General features: G+C 39.4%; 1 pseudogene; it reads right to left on the reverse strand.

Moving 5' to 3' along the window:
* Positions 1 to 4222, reverse strand: part of LOC132418975 (dnaJ homolog subfamily B member 6-like) — a 96617-nt pseudogene extending 92395 nt beyond the window's left edge.
* Between the last annotated feature and the right edge of the window lie 2120 nt (positions 4223 to 6342).

The raw sequence follows: 6342 nt of genomic DNA on the forward strand, positions 1-6342 counted from the left end.
TCTTCAAATGACCCACTATTTGACTGACTTAGTTTTCAGAATAGTTTATGCCCTAGGGCATTATGGAAAACAGTTAAACAATCAGTTCACAGTAAGTGGAGGATGGCTGCTGGGTGTGGTCAGAGACAGTCAGCTCTAACAAAACCCATCATCCTAGGGTGGTGGTGGGTATATTCAAATTGCACCTCCCCAAGGAGCAACATCAGGGAACTAACCTTGTGGGAAAGGAGACTACAATGAGATACCACTTCACACCCTCTAGGATGGCCAGAATTGGATAAAGTCAGATAATGACAGGTGTTGGTGAGAATGTGGACAAGTTAGAGCCCTCGTACTGCCGGTATGAGTGTAAAATGATGCAGCCACTTTGGAAAAAAGTCTGACAGTGTCTCAAACTATTAAACACAGAGTTAACATATGATCCAGCAATAACACTCTTAAGTATACACCTAGAAAAATGAAAACATGTATCTACACAGAAACTTGTACACAAATGTTTTAGCAGAATTATTCTTGATAGCCTAAAGGTGGAAACAACCCAAATGTCCACAGATGGATGAACAGATAAACAAAATGTAGTATATCCATACTATGAATGGAACATTATTCAGCCATAAATGGGATGAAGTACTGATACATGCTACAACATGGATGAACTTTGAAGCATTATGCTAAGTGAAAAAAGCCAATCACAAAAGGCCATTTATTATATGATTCTATTCATATGAAATGCTCAAAACTGGGAAATTTATAGAGATAAAAAGTAGATTGGTGGTTACCTAGGGATGGGCAGGTGGGGTTGAAGGGGATATGGGTTTATGGCTAAAGCATATGGACTTCCTCTTGGAGTGATGAAAATGTTCTAAAATTGACTGTGGTGATGGTTGCACATATACTAAAAACTATTGAATTGTATACTTTAAATGGGTGATTGTATGCTATGGGTGATTGTATGCTATGAATTATACTTCAATAAATCTGTCAAAAGAGAACTGAAGGAAAAATTAAGACATTCCCAGATAAACAAAAGCTTAGGGAGTTCACTGCTAACAGACTTACCCTACAAGAATTGCCAAAGGGAGTTCTTCAGGCTAAAATGAAAGGATAATAGAGAGTAACTCAAAAGTATATGAAAAAATAAAGCACATGGGTAAAGGTAACTACATAGGTAAATATAAAAGCCAGTATTATTGTACTTTTGGTTTGTAACTCTTATTTTTTTCTATATGATTTAAAAACAAATGGACAGGCTGATTCTAAAATTCATATGGAATTGCAAGAGGCCCTGAATAGCCAAAACAATATTAAAAAAGAACAAAGTTGGAGGACTGACACTTCTCAATTTTAAAAATTAGCACAATCTACATCAATCAAAACAGTGGCACTGAGGGCTTCCCTGGTGGCGCAGTGGTTGAGGGTCCGTGGGTTCATGCCCTGGTCCAGGAGGATCCCACATGCCGCGGGGCGGCTGGGCCCGTGGGCCATGGCCACTGGGCCTGCACATCCGGAGCCTGTGCTCCGCGGCGGGAGAGGCCACAGCGGTGAGGGGCCCGTGTACCACAAAAAAAAAAAAAAAAAAAAAAAGTGGCACTGGAATAAGGATAGAAACAGGTGGGGTCTGAAAGACCAAAAACAAACCCATACATCTATGGCCAACTGATTTCAACAAGGGTGCCAAGACCATTCAATGGGGGAATGAACAGTCTCTTCAACATATGGTGCTGGGACAATTGGCTATGCACATGTAAAAGAACGAAGTTGGACCTCACATCACATATAAAAATTAACTTAAAATGGATCTATGACATAAATATAAGAGCTAAAACCATAGAACACTTAGAAGAATAAATAGGGATAAATCTTCATGACCTTGAATTTGGCAAAGAATTCTTAGATTTGACACCAAAAGTACAAGCAACAAAAGAAAAAAAAATAGACTAAGTGGACTTCAGACTTTAAAAATCTGTACACCAAAGGACATTACCAAGAACGTGTAAAAAACGTATACAGAATGGGGAAAAATTTGCAAATTATATATATGATCAGTCTACTATCCATAATATATAAAGTATAACTCAACAACAAACACCCAAATTTAAAAACGGGCAAAGGGCTTGAATAGACATCTCTGCAAAGAAAATATACAAATGGCCAACAAGTACGTGAAGATGCCCAAAATCATTAGTGATTAGGAAAATGCAAATCTAAACCACAATGACATATAACCTCAAACACACTAGAATGGTTGTAATTTTAAAATTAAGCAAACAAACAAACAAAAACAGGAGATAACAAGTGTTGGCAAGGAGGTACGGTAATTCTATGTTTAACTTACAGAGAAATTGTCAAACTGTTTTCCACAGTGGCTGCACCATTTTATATCCTAGCAACAATGTATGAGAGTTCCAATTTCTCTATTTCCTTGCCAACACTTGTTTCCTGGTTTTGGTTTTTTAATAAATTAGACTCTGTCCTCAATTTAGAAGAAATTTCACTTGGCCCCTGTTACTGTTACCCAGATAACAGGCACTTAAAAATTCATCTTTTTTATTGACTTTTAAAATTTTCTCTTCAAAATGTATAAAAAATAACCCATGCTAGAAAAAGTTCATTATGTCACAAAAGTTTCAGAAATGCATGGGAAAAAGAATCACTTTAAAATAATGGTTACCTCTGGGGAAGAGGTGAGAGATGCAATCAGGGATGGGTACACAGAGGACTTCAACTATAATGGTAATGTTTAATTTTTTATGTTTGGTTGGTGAGAAAAGAGATTCACTGTATTATTCTTTATATGTTTGTATATGCCTTAAGTATTTCATAACATATATAGAAAGCCCCCCAAAAAAGACAAAGAAAGTTAATCTAACAATTCCTTCACCACTCACTACCACCACCAAAAACAAAAACACTAAATCATACTAGACATAGTATTCTACAACTTACTTTCCTCACATAACAATACATTATAGCATTCTCTAAATCAAAAGAGTGTAAAGAGGTAAATCTGTTTCCACAGCTTCAAAATATTTCATAATACAAATGTCCCACAATTTATTCAAACATCCTCCTATTGATGGATATACAGGCTGTTTCCAGTTACCTGTCACAAAAACAAAGCTACAAAGGCATCCTTGTTCATATGTCCTTATACAATGGTACATTTATTTCTGTAGGATGTATTCTTAAAAGTCAGACTATTAGGTTCCAGTATTTAGTCAAGTGGTACCTGTATTTTTTATTTCCCTAAACACTGGCAGATTATTTTTTCAAAAGGTTACAGCAATTCATACTCTCCAGCAACGTATGAGTGAGATATGGGCATTTCTTGAGTGAAATTTCTTTTAACCACATAAGCATTTAATAGATTAAATTCAGTTTTACTGTCTTCCCCATATAGTAAACATGTTATGATATTATGCTTAACATAAATTTATTTTCACCAAGAGATCTGAACACAGGAAATTTAGCTCTTTTCTTACTCAGTGAGTAATCAAACCAACAATCCACAAAATAACGTAGCAACTCCCACAAATATTATCTATACACACACACACAAACACACACACACACACACACCTCTACCTCTGACATGCTTCCAGAACAAATGTTAAGTATTATATGCCCAAAAGTCCTTATTTGGTGTATATATAAAGGGCATAGAAAAAAAAATTTTAATCTAGCCCACAATGAATATGTTACAAACTGACTGGTTTATCAAAGCTACTAAGTTTGCACATGAAAGGCAGCCCGAAGGAATTAAGGACGGGTAGGCCCAACAGGTTAGGCAGTTCCTGAAAGCGCTCGAGGGAGACAGAATCTTTCATTTTAGGGCGTCATGGTGTCAATAAAAACCCATTTTAAAAAGTAAAACAAAGAGGAAAACGACCCAGGATCGCTCCTAGGACCTAGTTTGTGCAACCACCTATCCTCACCCGTGACAGTAAGGTGATTACGGAGAGAGAAATTCTCCGATATTTTGAAGAGAGGAGAGAGAGAAAGATGAAATGCAGGCCGGCTCCTCCCCCACTCAGGCAGGCCACGCGATCCCGAAGTGTGTAACCTTGCTAACGGTCACTCTTCTACCCGATGTGAGGTTCAGCACTCACCACAACACAAATATCGGCGAGTTCTTGGACACTCCTTAGTAGATTCGTCCTTTGGCCGCCTTTCCATATCTGGTACGCCTGCAGCGCTTACACGCCATGGAAACGCCGCCATCTTAGGTCTTAGATAAGCCCTAAGGGATAGGGCGATAGAAACCTGAGTTGAGCGTCACAGCCAAATAGCGCCGGCGCCCAACCGCCGTGCACTGCCCAAATGGCTCCCCCAGCAACGTGACCCAGGCGCCCTGCGGCCCCCCCGCAGTGTTCCTGCCCAATTGCGCTTCCTGTTACAGCATTTACCTCCGCTGAAATTCCCTCGTTATTTCCCATTTTCTTTCCCTTCATTTCTTTCTTCTTTTTCCATACCAAATTGCTTTTATCTTTGCCCCGACTCCTTTCCACATTTCCACATCTCTCGTTCTAGTCAACTTTCATTTACCTCACATGTGTATAGCATTTTTTAATAGACAAACCTATCTTTCTGTTATTTTACCAAATTATCACAACATTATAAGGTAAGCTGGGAACTGATGTTCCCTGTTTTATAGATGAGGAAACTAAGGCTTAGAGAGATGAACCAATTTTCCAAAAGCTGCAACAGCTAGTGAGTGTTAGAGTGTACAAAACCTAATTCTTTTCATTCCACTGAGCTCCGTGCTCCTATAGATCATGGTCTACTTCAACCAGCTAATTGAAAAGATGAGAAAACTGTACAGAGATGGGAAGGGTTTAGGCCTAAATTCATACAATAAGTCAATGACAAAACTGGATTCAAAACAAGATGCTTCCTTGTTTAATTCTGTAACAGAAAGCGTCTTTAAAAAGTGGTTGGGGGGGGGGACTTCCCTCGTGGCGCAGTGGTTGAGCGTCTGCTTGCCAACGCAGGAGACACGGGTTCGTGCCCCGGTCCGGGAAGATCCCACATGCCGCGGAGCGGCTGGGCTCGTGGGCTCGTGGGCCATGGCCGCTGACTCTGCGCGTCCGGAGCCTGTGCTCCACAGCGGGAGAGGCCACAACAATGAGAGGCCCGTGTACCGCAAAAAAAAGTGGTTGGGATGCTGTTCTCCAGCCCCAAAATTCCTTCTTTTAGACTTCGCTCAACTTCTGACTCCTCTAAGAAGCCTCTATATTAATCAAAACGTGTATCTTTTTTGGTCCCTCTCCGTAAGGAAAAATACACTAGCTGGATGCCAGCCCCCAAAACATTTTTTTAAACTGAGACTCAAACTTGTTTGTGCAAAATTACATGTGAATGGTGTGGAAGGTTAGTGAGGGAAGGTTCGTGCTGCACAGTTAAGGAAAAGACAATTTAGAGGTCTTAATTCCTTTCCAAAGGAATAGTTTCTACATTCTAAAGTTATCATTAGTTTTCTACAAGAACCCAGCATAGAACATCTCTTATTCTATTCATTTACATCATTACTTTCTCTTTCTTTATGTTGATATTGTCACCCTCAAATAGGAGGTAATGGTAGAGAACTGTATAAACATCTGGGCCTTGATGTGTGGCCATTTTTATGTAAAATACTGCATAGAGCCGACCTGTGTTGTCAGTAATCTGTGTAGTGAGGTGAAAAGGACTTAGCTTAGCTTAAAGTATGTCATTTCCTGGGGTTTAGACATGTTTGAGCACAGTTTGGAAACTGGGTGGTAGGGCAGACACCAGAAATCAATTGCAAGAAGAACTGCTGAACTCTTGAGAAAGAATTCATTTTAAGAGAGGATGGACTCAGGCAGACAACCTAGGGTAAATGGAGGGACAATTCTGGGTATTGCAGGAGATCTGTGACTTCAACTATCTTTTCCCATCAAGTGGCATATCTCTTGGTTGTACTACAAAATATATTTATTTTAAGCTAGATATACAACATCTCTCTGCAGTGATTTAATGGTAAGTAGAAAGGTGGAGAAAAATAAGTGAAACCTATTACAGTTTTGCTCTGATGACTCTCAGGATGTTTTCTGTCTGGAAAAATGACTGGATTTAAAGAAATATGTGTATAAATAAATAATCAGCAGGAAGCATTAGTAGAACAATAGGCTTGTAAAACTGCTAGTCAATTTTAGAGGAAAAAAACCCTGATGCACTGGTTTTGTTTAGTGGTGTTTCAAATTGAAAGGTGCTGGACCCAGAGACCTAGGAGCAGAAAAGCCCTATTAATTTACAGCCAAAGTGGAAGCTTCATACCCCTGCCTCCACCCACTCACATTTCCCCTAGTCTGCCTGCCTTGATTC

Source organism: Delphinus delphis, chromosome X (genome assembly GCF_949987515.2).
Source record: "Delphinus delphis chromosome X, mDelDel1.2, whole genome shotgun sequence".
NCBI classification, from domain to species: domain Eukaryota; kingdom Metazoa; phylum Chordata; class Mammalia; order Artiodactyla; family Delphinidae; genus Delphinus; species Delphinus delphis.